The following is a 14,112-nucleotide window of genomic DNA, read 5'->3' as shown; positions in this document are numbered from 1 at the left end:
GAAGAGAACATGAAATACAAGTATCCGCACCTGTAACTGATATTTACAGGTAACCCCAACTCTTGAAACACGTATATGAAGTACTTGTAGGGAAGTATGTGTTAAGAAGATCGCAAAGAATCTCCCTACGATTTGTATAAGGACTAAGAGGAGTTTTGTCTAACATTCGAGGACGAATGTTCTAAATGGGGGAAGGATGTTACACCCCACCCTTTTTAAACTAGGAATGTCTCATAAGTTACTTGGACATTATAATGTGAGCCGGATACGCTACGACACTATCAAACAACTCCAAGGAAAGGAGAATGTGATGCCCATAGTAGGGAAGGTTGGAAATAGGGTTATGAGAAGTCAGAAGAAGTTAGAGGCCAAGTAAGGAGTCGTGGGACTCGACTTACCTACGTAAGTTACTAACTTATAAGTCCTACACACATAAGATACTTGAGTACCGTCGATCGTAAGTAGAAGGATTACACGGGTTCTTAAAATAAGATGAGATTATGAACCCATGAGGAAGAGAAAAAAACGACACATGGCAGCTTAGGAAGGCAACACGTGGCAGCACCTCAAGCAAGCAGGTGACCCACCTGCTTGGGGTCAAGTAGGTGACTCACCTTCTTAGGGGAGGTAGACCCCACTGCCACGTGGCAGCACCCTATTGGCAGTATGCATACATAGCCTAATAAGGGCTAGACACATGTCACCCTATGGGGCTGACATGTGTCACCGGAAAAGCCACCCTATATATGTATGTTAAGTGACTAAGGAATTCATTCCTTATCTTAAAACATAGCCAAAAGCTGAAAAAGCTTGAGAGCAAAGGAACATAGCTACGAATGGCTCCTTTTCAAGGTAAGTTCCAATTTTTCTCAATGAATTAATTATCTACGGTGTTCATCAACACGTAGAGGTGTATATATGTATCTTACGATGTCTACGGAATTAATTCTTCAGCTAGGAACTTGAGAGAAAGTTGAAAGAACAAAGAAGGAAAACATTAAAAACTAGTTAACAAACCCATTTTTGGAGGGGACAGTGGTTAGTAATATTGGTATAACTTCTTATGTATAGCTTCGTTTTGGGTGATTAAATATGTGTTTGAAATTTATTTCATAGGTCTATAACTTTCATTTAGACTTTAAAATCCAGTCTGCTTTCCTTTTAGGTTTCAACTTTATATTTCAATACCTTACCTGACGAATATCTTTCATGGCTTTACTACACTTACTTGCATGCTTCGTAACTTTCCATGTCATCAATTACTTCCTTCTGTTGGTGTCGTCCTTCTGTTAAGATCCAAGGTTAGTATAAAGAATTTTCCTATTACTCGGATCTATAGCACGATCTCAGAAGTAGAAGAAAGGTAACATCCTAAATGTCCTGTAGCTTCCTATTTATAGATGTGGCGTGCAACACATCGATAACCAAGACTCTACTTGACACGGTCTGCAGATACTCCGAGGACGAACTGCTCTGATACCACTTCTGTCACGACCCAACCCCGTAGGCCGCGACTGGGGTCCGACCTGGACCCCCCGTACATATATCTATTAGCTGAGGTCACATTGAATCATAAATAAAACAATATCATGTAACAGAGCCCCACTGGGTGATAACATTTTCATAAACCTGTAGCCCTTTTCGTTTGTACCACAACCCGATAGGGCACGCAAACCGACAAGGCTGCCATAACATAATAACATATATCATATATCATGTAGACCTAGTTGAATCAAACTGACATACACAACCCACATATACATGTTTGCAGACCTCTAAAAATATAAATGATAACATATGGCGGGACAGGGCCCCCGTCGTACCCCTGAATGGATAAAACAATTTATATACATCCGTGGACAGTATCAAAAACTAGGCCCCGATACAAGGGAGACTCTTCCAGCTGAGATGCATGGAATCCTAAACTGACGGACTCCCAAAATCTGTATCTGTACCTGCGGGTATGAACTCAGCCCCCCGAGAAAGGGGGTCAGTACGATATATGTACTGAGTATGCAAAACATAATATAAGACAACTGGAAGCATATCTGAGATAGAGAATAGGGGATAAGATATCAATTCAGAAACCTGTACCTGTACTTTGTGAATTACAAAAACATGCATGTTCGAGTCATATCATATAGCCGGCCCTTTCGGGGGTCCGGTGAATCATCTTTGTAAAATCATCTCTGTAAAACCATCATGGCCCCAGTGCCATCACCACCTTATTACAACACATCATCATATATACGCGTATCTTGGCCCTCTATTGAGGGACTCGGGGAATAATGCGGTGAACTGTGCACGAGAACATATCCTGGCTCGGGACTCAGGGAAAGAAGTGTTACAATATACACGAGTAGAGTAGTGAGTAACTATATGCAATTTAAATCATTATCAGAGACTCGACAGAATAAGAAAGTTAAACTTTTGTTTGAGAACCCGAGTAATGGTGTAGTCATCTCGAGTGTCCCTTAAATACCATTATGGGCTGTCTCAAAAGTAATCTCAGGGACCCTAAACATGTATTAACGTAGGGCCAAATCATTTATGGAATCAAAACACTTAATCTTGTATAGTCTTTAAGACTTGGAGCATGTACCTTTGGTACCTTTTTAACATATACCAGTTTCCAGGGAAATAGTTTGACTACTGTAGGAGTTCAATATTCAGAAGTAAATAAGAGATGTTTGAGAATAGAGTTACCCTAGAGCTCAGATCATATTCAACTTACAACTAAGACAAAGGCATGCCCAAAAGAAGAAAGAGAATAAGCTTTATGTAGTTTGTACTTTCCTTCAGGGGATCTGTATACACATTTTTCGTATCCGGCCCATCATGGGGCTCGGTAAATTATTATGGCATCATAATCTCCCTTTTGTACCAAATACGTATCAAGGGAAATGAGAGATAGCTTTCCACACACTACTGTTTAACACGTAGAAGCCTTACTAGGCAATACTCAATCCTTGCAGAAATTCCAATACTAAGCAGTGGATAGGGGTTATGAGGCATAATTGGAGTTTTGGGAATGGAATTATCCCCACATTCCACACACAATTCACTTAAGGCTAAAACTTGCCAAAAGGAAAGAAAGATAGTTTTACGAGCTTATACCAAAATACGCCAAGAGAAAGCTTTACATACCTTGTCTGAATTATTCATTATCCTGCTTGCCTCGTCGTCCTTTGAAACTATTCAACATGAAAGTAATATAAATATCAACCCCTCTTAACTTTCCAGCATCTTAGGTTACACCTTAGTATCAATGGAATCTATTTCCTTAGTCGTTTCCCCGACTAGTTTTGTTATTCGCTAAGGCATCGACGAAAATTGGGCAGCACCTCCCCTGTAATGTGCCCTATCCAAATTTCCAATTAGGTCCCTAAGACATACAGCTAACCAACAACAACAACCTGCAACAATTCATACCAACAATATACAACATAAACTCCAAATGACTTATTCAAAAATACGATATCAAAATAGGGCGTCTAGCCTTTATTTTGTTACGCCTTTAATTATACATAACGAGGGGTCATGTGTCTTAGACCAGCAGCACCCTAACCCACATTAAGACATATTTAGGCCCTGAAACAACAAGCCACACCCCTGCAGCAGCAACTCACAAGAACGACAATTTATTTCGATGACAATTCACCTCTAGCGACTCCAATTTAGTTTATTTCGAACGTCGAGCATTTCTACAACATTCTTAAACTTCCAGCAGCATACAAGGGGTGTAATACACCATATAACAATACCATAAACTCCAATTTAAAAGGAAAGACCTTACCTTACGTTAAACTTGTCAAACTCGCCAAAACTATCCAAAATGTGAAATCTGAACAGCTTACTGTTTTACCTTGTCGCTCCGTTTCGAAGGGGTAATGGAGGGAAATAAGATTTACATCCTTCATAAAAGTTATATACATGTGTCTTAGGGTCGCAAAAAATTCCTAATCATCTCTACATCAATTTTGTACAAAAAGATATGACCAAAATACTTACAGCTATCCGTGTAGAATTTCCAAAACCAAATCTGAGCAGTACCTCCTCTACGCTTCATCACCATTTTTCGAGATGATACATGTCAAACTGGATTTTGTAGTCTGAATGAAAGTTATAGACCCACTAAATACCTTTCCAAAACATATTAAATCACTCAAAACGAATCTGTACACAAGAAGTTATACCAATATTACTAACCACTGTCCCTTCCAAAAACGGGTTTGTTAACTAGAGTTTTCTCTTATTTTCTCTTCCAAATTCCAATTGCAAAGCTGGAGTTTTACTTCCATGAAGGTCTTAAAATACATATATATGTATCCATGTACTTAAGGTACACCGTATATAATTAATTCATGGAAGAAAATTGGAAAACTAACCTTTAAACTTCAAGAACCATGGCTGCCTCTCTATTTCTCTCCCTCACGTTTTTTTTTCTCTATGTTGGCTGATGTTTTGATGGATAACTGAAGTATATAATATATATCTACATATATATGTGGCTTTAGGGTGTGACACGTGTCAACCCCAAGAGGTGACACATGTCCAGCCCCTATTGGGCCACCGTATCATGCTGCCAACTATGGGCTGCCATGTGGCAGTGGGGTCCCCCCCCCAAGAAGGTGGGTCACCTACTTGACCCCAAGCAGGTGGGTCACCTGCTTGCTTGAGGTGCTGCCACGTGTCGCTTCTTCATTGGCTATCACGTGTCGTCTTTTTTCCCTTCCTCGTGGGCTCGTAATCTCGTCTTATTTTATGTACCTATGTAATCCGTGCTACGTAAGTTTGATATATGCTTAAGTAGCTCAAGTGCATATGACTTTTAACTTAGTAGCTTACATAGGTAAATCGAGTCCTACGACTCATTACTTGGCCTCCAATTCCTTCCGGACTCTTATGATTTCATCTCCAACCTTCTCTAGTATGGGGTATCACATTCTCCCTTCCTTAGAGCCGTTTGATAGTGTCGTAACTTAAGTGGCTCACATGCTAGCTTCTAAGTAACTTAAGGGACATTCCGAGTTCAAAGATGTGGGGTGTAACAAATGTGCCCTATTCAAATTTCAAATTAGGTCCCTAATACCTACATCCAACCAAAAACAACAACCTGCTGCAATTCACACCAACAGTATACAACATAAACTCCAAATAACTTATTCAAAAATACGATATCATAATTGGGAGTTTAGCCTTTATTTTGTAACGCCTTTAATTATACGCAACGGGGGGGCATTTGGTTGCCACCAGAAGCACCGTAAACCACTTTAGAACATATTTAGGCCCTGAAACAACACACCAAACCCCTGCAGCAACAACCCACAAGAACAACACTTTACTTCGACGATAATTCAACTATAACGATTTCAATATCGTTTATTTCTAACGTCGCACTTTTTACGACTTTTACCCAAATTCCATCATAAAAAAAGGTGTGTAATACACCCTATAATAATATCATAAAATTCAAATTAGAGGGGAAGACCTTACCTTTCCCGAAATTGGCTAGAACTCGCCGAAATTATGCCTCAGAACTGTTTTAGCGTGCTGTAACGTCGTGGCAGCTTGCTGTCCGATTTTTTCTGAAAAAAACCCTAATTTTATACTACTAATACCTCCATATCATCGTATTATACGCTAAGTAATTAATTTATGGAACGAAGCTCGAAGGCGTACCTTGGCAGCCCCTAGGCCGTAGCCCTCCTCTCTTCTTTCTCTCACGTTTCTGCCCAACTTTTCTAAGTGTAAAGATGAATAAATGACTTCTTATTCATCATAATATACATATATATACCTCCACGCGACCGAGGAACACCTTAGATAATTAATTCACGGAGAAAAACTTGGAAACTTACCTTAATTTTCTCCAAGCAAGCTCATGGCTGCTCCCTTCTTCTCCTCACGTTTTTCCTCTCTTATGTTGCTGAAATTTTGGATGAGTACTGATTTACTAGTCATCATAATATATACATGTATTCCCCTTTAGAAGGTGCCACGTGGCAGCCCCTTGGGGTGACACGTGGCAGCCCATGCGGCCAATCATATGCTGCCATGTGGCAGCGGGGTCTACCCCCCAAGCAGGCAGGTGAGTCACCAGCTTGCTTGAGGTGCTTTCTTGTCACCTACTTTCTTGAGGTGCTTGCTTGTCACCTGCTTGCTTCATTTTCGTATGTTCGGAAACTAGTTTTTTCTCCCTCTCGTAGGTTTGTAACCCATGCTACACAAGCTTGGTACGTACTCCAATAGATTAAGTATGTAAGACCTCCAAGTTAGTATCTTACCTATGTAAATCGAGTCTTACGACTCATTACTTGGCTTCCAATTCCTTTTGAATTCTTATGACTTCATCTCCAACCTTCTCTACTATGGGGTATCACATTCTCCCTTCCTTAGAGTTGTTTGATAGTGTCGTAGCGTATCCAGCTCACATGATATTGTCCAAGGAGCTTATGAGACATTCTGAGTTTAAAAAGGATGGGGTGTAACAACATAGACTGGGCACGAGTCCTAGTAATCTTCGGGGCCTGACCCATTCTTCAGCTATTGATTTGCCCTTCTGGGCGGTTGTTGCTTTTCTTGAAAACATTGCTGCAATATAATGGTTTTTTAGGGAGAAATAATCCTAACTGCTATTACTATTAATTCAACAATAAGCTTATTCCTCGGGGTCAGCTACACTCATAGGTTTACCAACTCTTATCATTACAATGGTCACTACCTTTCAAGGCCTATTTTAATCTTATACCTCCTTCTCCTTTTTATTTCTAAGAAAAATTTGGGCAGAGTTTCCTCTGTATTTTTTACTATTCCAAACCTACATGCAGAAAATATCAACAATGCCTCACAAGGCCAACATATATATACATCCATATCGCAGCCACACGGGGCACCCAATATTACCAGCAATATGAAATGATGGACTTACCTTATATGTCCAACTCAAACTGCCCTGTCTACTTCTCTATGTCAATCGCACTTCAATGTCTTACTTGACACATAAGTTTCATGCCTTTACTTTCTGCGTGCTGTGTAACTCCCAACATCGTCCATTACTTTTTTTTATTGATGTTGTCCTTCTGCTGAAATCACTGGTTAATATGAGAAATTTTATTTCCTTTGACTCGGCTCTATCGCACGATCTTAGATATGAAAGAAAGAAAACATCCTAAATGCCCTATAGCTTCATGTTTATAGATGTGGCGCAGAACACATCAATACACAAGACTCTACTAGACACGTTATATAGACATTCCAAGGATGAACTACTCTGATACCACTTCTGTCATAACCCAACCCCGTGGGCCGCCACTAGGGTCTGATCTGGACACCTGTATACATATCTATCAGCTGTGGTCAAGTCAAATTGGAACCCCAGTGGGGTATAACATTTTCATAACACATAGATTCTTTCATCACAACATGAAAGGGCATATAAGCCGATAAGGCTGCCATACATATAAATATTTACAATATTTCATATAGACCTAGCTAAACAAAACTTACACATACCACCCACATATACATGTCTATAGACCTCTAAGAGTAGTGACTCTAACATATGGCGGGATAAGGCCCCCGCCGTATCTATTTACAAACGAAAGTAAATATGAACATCAAGGATCAGTACAAAAATGGGGCTCCGATTTAATGGAGCTTCTTCTAGAACGGCTGAGCAGAATCCTAGGCTGGAGGACTCCCAAAACCTGTGCCTGTACTTGTACCTACGGGCATGAAATGCAGCCCGCTGAAGAAAGGGGGTCAGTATGACACATGTACTGAGTATGTAAAACATAACACAATTGGACGTATGTCTGAAATAGAGAAGTAGGGGGTAAATTATCAAATCAGAAACCTATACCTAGGAAAGTAAAATCATGCATGCTCAAATTTTCAATATAGATAGCCCTATCAGGGATATGGTGAATCATATCTATAGAACCATCACCTCCTTATTACAACACATTGTCACATATATACATACGTACCCGACCCTCTAGTGAGGGTGCGATGAACAATGCAGTGGAATTGTGCACGAATTCGATAACCAATTCGGGACTCGGAGAAGAAGTATTACAATATACACGAGTAGAGTAGTGGGAAACAAAACACAATTTAAATCATTATCTCAGACTCAATGAAGTCATCAAACGAACCATCACTTAGAGATCAGGGTAGGAAGTATCTGACGTATACCCTCTAAATGTCAATAAGGACTAGGTAAAAAAGAGTTTTGGAAATCTTGGACATATACCAGTGTGAAATATCTTATAGAAGTCTGAGCATTGGTTATCTCAGAGCCTTTGCTTTTTAAAAGAAGAGTTTTGTTTAATCAATCACTATACAGTCACATAGAAGACTCGAGGAATGGGGGTTTATCTACTTTAAGTGTCTTAACATCCAAAAGTAATCAAGAGTCCTGAAGTCATAATCAGGACGTAGGAATGAAGTTGCACCAAAGCTTAACACATCCATAGTCTATATCTAGGATATGCCAAAAAAAAGTAGAGATAGTTTCATATACCTCTTTACGGGTTACTCTTTATCCCGTTCGTCTCATCGTCCTTTGAACCTAAGTATCATGAAAGAAATATGAGTATTGACATCCTTAGACTTTTCATCATTTATACTACCTACGAGTATTCACAAAATTCATTTTCTCGCTCGTCTTCTCGACTAGTTCTTTAACTAGTTAAAGAGTTAACGGAAATCGGGCAGCACCTCCTCTATAATGTGCCCTATCCGAATTCCTACATCCAACCAACAACATAACCAGAAGATCATATATATATATATATATATAACATGGCAACATTACACAATATAAACTCCAAACGACTGGCTCGAAACTACGTTACAAAAATAAGGTTTCTAATTTCCGTTTTGCAAAACCTTTAACTGTACGAAGCGGGGGGTCATGTGGATGCAACCAGAAACTCCCCCACCTCCTTTATAAAACTCTTAGGACCTGCAACACACTACCACACGACCATAAGCATCCCCCACACGCATAACGCCTCATTTCGACTACAATTTAACTATAACGATTCCAATTTAGTTTATTTCGGACGTCGAGCATTTCCATAATATTTATTAAACTTCCATCAGACTAAAAGGTGTGTAATACACCATATAACAACACCATAAACTTGAAATTAGAAGGGAAGACCTTACCTTACCCGAAATTGGTCAAAATTCACCAAATTTGCGCCTCGGAACTTTTCTAGCGCGCTTTAAATGCCATTACTGCTTGCTGTCCATTTTGGGCTGAACCAAGCCATGATTTTATACTACTAATACCTTCATATCATCATGGTATTTGATAGATAATTAATTTATGGAGCGAAATCGGGACTTACCTTATTTGTTTCCTCCAAGACGTCACTATTTTCTCTCAACTTTAGGGTTTGTTTTCTTTTATTTTCTGCTGAAGTTTTGGAGTACAAACTGAAGCTAAGTCATGATATAAATGTATATTGGTGGTCCTAGGAGGTTATACGTGTCATCCCTTAAGAGGGACACGTGTCTAGCCCCTATTGGGCCACCATAACTATGCAAGCAAGGAGAGGCTGCCATATGGAAGTTGTTACACCCCGCACTCTCGAACTCAAAACGTCTTCTTAAGTTCCTTAGACACTATCATGTGAGACGGATAAGCTACAACACTATCAAAAAACTCTAAGGAAAGAAGATTGTGATACCTCATGAGAAGGAATGTTGGAAATGGAGTCATAAGAATTCAAAAGGAATTGGAGGCCAAGTAATGAGTCATAGGACTCGATTTACCTAAGTAAGCCACTAAGTTAAGAGTCTTATACACTTTAGTTGCTTAAGTATATATCAATCTTACGTAGTGCGGATTACATCGGCTCTTAAGACAAGACGAGATTACGAACTCACGGGGGAAAGGAGAAGGCGACATGTGGCAGCAAAAAGAGGTGCCACATGGAAGACTAGGGAAGTGCCATGTGGAAAAAGGTGACCCACCTGCTTGGGGTCAAGTAGGTGACCCACCTACTTGGGGGTGGGCCCCACCAAGGACACGGGGCAACCTTGGAGGCTAAGGGTGGATCCGTGGCCTAATAAGGGCTTGACACGTGTCACCCTTAAGGGATGACACATGTCACTTCCTAAAGGAACCATATATATATATGTTAATGACTCTTAAGTCATTTGTAGTCCAAAAACATCAGCCAAACATAGAGAGAAAACGTGAGAGGAAGAGAGTACTACGGCAGCCATGGTTCAAGAAGAATTAAGGTAAGTTCTTCACTTTTCTTCCGTGAATTAATTATCTATGGTCTTCCCTAAGCATGTGGAGGTGTATATATGTATCTTACGATGTCTACGGAATTAATTCTTCAGCATGGAACTTGAGAGGAAGTTGAAAGAGCAAAGAGGGAAAACGTTAAAAACTAGTTAACAAACCCATTTTTGGAGGGGACAGTTGTTAGTAATATTGGTATAACTTCTTCTGTATAGCATCGTTTCAGGTGATTCAATATGTTTTGGAAATTTATTTCATAGTTCTATAACTTTAAATTAGACTTTCAAATCCATTTTTGCATTTATCGTCTCGAAAAAGGGTGATGAAGTGTAGAGGAGGTACTGCCCAGATTTTTGTTTTGGAAATCTTACACGGATTGCTGTTGGTGTTTTGGACATATCTTTTTGTACAAAATTGATGTAGGGGTGATTCTAAATTTTATGCGACCCTAAGACACATGTATATAACTTTCATGAGGGACATAAATCCTGTTTCCCTCCATTACCCCTTCGAAACAAAGCGACAAGGTAAAATAGTAAGCTGTCCAGAATTTATGTTTTGATAGTTTTGAGTGAGTTGTTGCTGCAGGGGTGTAATGTATTGTTTCAGGGCCTAAAATAATTCTAAAAGGGATGTGGATGCTGCTGGTTTTGGCCACACGACCCCTCGTTGCGTATAATGAAAGGCATTACAAAATAAAGACTAGACGCCATATTGTGATATCGTATTTTTGAATAAGTCGTTTGGAGTTTATGTTGTATATTGTTGGTGTGAATTGCTGCAGGTTGTTGTTGTTGGTTGGATGTAGGTCTTAGGGACCTAATTGGAAATTTGGATAGGGAATATTATAGGGAAGGTGCTGCCGAATTTTCGTCGATGCCTTAGCGAATAACAAAACTAATCGGGGAAACGACTAAGAAAATAGATTTCATTAATACTAAGGTGTAACCTAGGGTGATGGAAAGTAAAAGTGGTTGATATTCATATTACTTTCATGTTGAATAGGTTTAAAGGACGGCGAGGCAAGCAGGATAAGGAATAATTCAGACAAGGTATGTGAAGCTTTCTTTTGGCGCATTTTTGGAATAAGTATGTAGAGCTATTCTTCCTTTCTTTTGGCATGTCTTAGATGTAAGCTATAAATGATATGTATATGACATTTGGGATTCAATCCATTCGTAAAGCCCTGAGTATGAGTCGAGACTCTCGTTTACTTTTTGATATTAGAACTCCTGCAATGACTGAGTCATTCCCTTTAAGTCTTCTATGTGATGAAAACTAGTACATGTAATGCCTATCTCTTCTTTCCTTTGGAATGGCTTAATTTTAAGTGAAATGATATATGATATAGATTTGGAGAAAATTCCAATTATGAGCTCTGAGTATAATTCGTGACTTGTAGTCACTTCTGACATTAAAATCCTGAAAGTAGTCAAACTATTATTCTCGAGCCTACTATATAGTGAATAGTAAGTGGAGATACAAGCTCTTTTTCTTGAAGGCTCTGAAACGATCAATGTCTTTGATTGCATAACTGTGTCTCTGATTGCATAACCGTGTCTCTGATTGCATAAACCAAGTTTCTGATTGCATAAGCTATGTAGCATTGTCTTGATGCATGTCTGTGATTCCTTATGCCCTAATTGATGTAACCCCTAATGACATCTAAAGGGCACTTCAGATGAGTACCTTCTTGGTCTTCAGGTGAAGGTTCACTTGAGTGTTTCATTCAGTCTCAGAGGGTGACTTAGTTGAATATAGTTTCTCATTACTCTACTCGTGCATGCTGTAACCCTTCTTTCTTCGAGTCCCATAATGGGCCGGATATTATATCGAGCGCAACTTTACTAATTTTTTCACCGCATCCCAGGCCCGATGTATATTGTTCCATGCACGAAAAGACGATGTCGTACGTGAGGTTTGATATATATTATATGTTATAACGATACGATTATTCACCGAGTCTCAGGCCGGCTGTAATATGATAGTATATATGGCGAATTAAGGAAGGAACATCGAGTCCCTCCTTAGAGGGTCGGGTACGGTATGTATATTATGATGGTACGCTATAGACGTACACCACTCTATTGATCGAATCCCTCACTAAAGGGACACGATACTTTATATATGCATGTATATGAGATTAGAGTGATACATTTGCGACCCCGAGCCCCATAGTGAACCAAATATAGTACGATGACATACATGATAAGATTATACCATATATGATGATATGATACCGTATATGATAATACCGTACACCACTCTATTGATAGAATCCCTCACTAAAGGGGCCGAATACTTTATATAGGCATGCATATGAGATTAGAGTGATACGTTTGCGACCCTGAGCCCCGTAGTGAACCAAATGTAATACGATGACATACGTGATAAGATTATACCGTATACGATGATATGATACCGTATCTGATAATATGATACCGTATATGATGATACGATGAAATAAAATACATAATGATACGATGAAATGTGAATATAAGAAAATGCTTATGACATCGAGTTCACTAGAGGGCCGGGCACAGCATCTGATGATGTATATGATTTACGTGTCCTAAGGTACAGGTACATTAATTTGTTAAGTTGTTATATTTGTCCCCTGCATCCCTATTTCAGTTATGGCCTCAGTTACGATGTGCTATGCTTTACATACTCAGTACATATATCGTACGGACCCTTTTTTTCTCGGGGGGCTGCGTTTTATACCCGTAGGTACAGAGGTTCATTCTGGAGATCCGTTAGCTTAGGAGTTCCTCTCAGCTATGTCGGAAGTGCTTCACTATTCTGGAATTTAATTTTTGACACTAATCACTTAATGTATATATTTGTACATTTAGGGGTACGACGAGGGCCCTGTCCCGCTATATGTTGTTGTTTCTATTCCTAGAGGTCTGTAGACATATGGATGTGGGCTATTTGTGAATTCGTTTCAATTCTACCTATACGGCTTATTGTGAATGTTTTTTTGTTATAGCAGCCTTGTCGGCTTGCATGCCCTTATGTGTTATGAGATGAGTGAAGGAGGCCATACGTACACGAAAAAGTTTTAACTCATTGAGGTTTTATGTGAGTAGTATCACCTTGTTCATGGTTCAATTTGACTACAACTGATAGGTGGGTATACGAGGTCCAGTTTGGACACCAGTTGTGGCCTACGGGTTTGGGTTGTGATAGTAGTGGGGCCCACCTCCCCTAACCAGGTGGGTCACCTACTTGATCCCAAGCAGGTGGGTCACCTGCTTGCTTAAGGTGCTGCCACGTGTCATTCCTCCATTGGCTACCACATCTCATCTTTTTCCCCTTCTTCGTGGGTTAGTAATCTCATCTTATTTTAAGAGCCTATGTAATCCATGCTACGTAAGCTTGGTACGTAGTCCAATAGCTTAAGTATGTAAGACTTCTAAGTTAGTAGCTTACGTAGGTAAATCGAGTCCTACGACTCGTTACTTGGCCTCCAACTCCTTCCAACTTCTCTTGACACTATTTCCAACCTTCCCTACTATGGGGTATCACATTCTCCTTTTTTACAGTTGTTTGATAGTGTCGTAGCTTAGGCAGCTCACATGATAACTTCTAAGTAACTTAAGGAACATTCCAAGATCAAGAGTGTGGGATGTAATAGAATAGTAGAGGTCTTATGGACACTTTCAAGAAGGTTAGGAACACATTTCAAGGTTCAAAAGTGCGGGGTGTAACATTCTTCCCCCCTTTAGAACATTCGTCCTCGAATGTTAACTTGGCTTACAGGGTTTTACGAGGATTTTGAGGGTTCTGTATAAACGTTGCCTCCCAATTTAGTTAGGAGGATAGATGTCACGACCCAA

This window comes from Solanum dulcamara, chromosome 2 (genome assembly GCF_947179165.1).
Source record: "Solanum dulcamara chromosome 2, daSolDulc1.2, whole genome shotgun sequence".
Taxonomy (NCBI): domain Eukaryota; kingdom Viridiplantae; phylum Streptophyta; class Magnoliopsida; order Solanales; family Solanaceae; genus Solanum; species Solanum dulcamara.
This window is presented reverse-complemented; position numbering follows the sequence as displayed.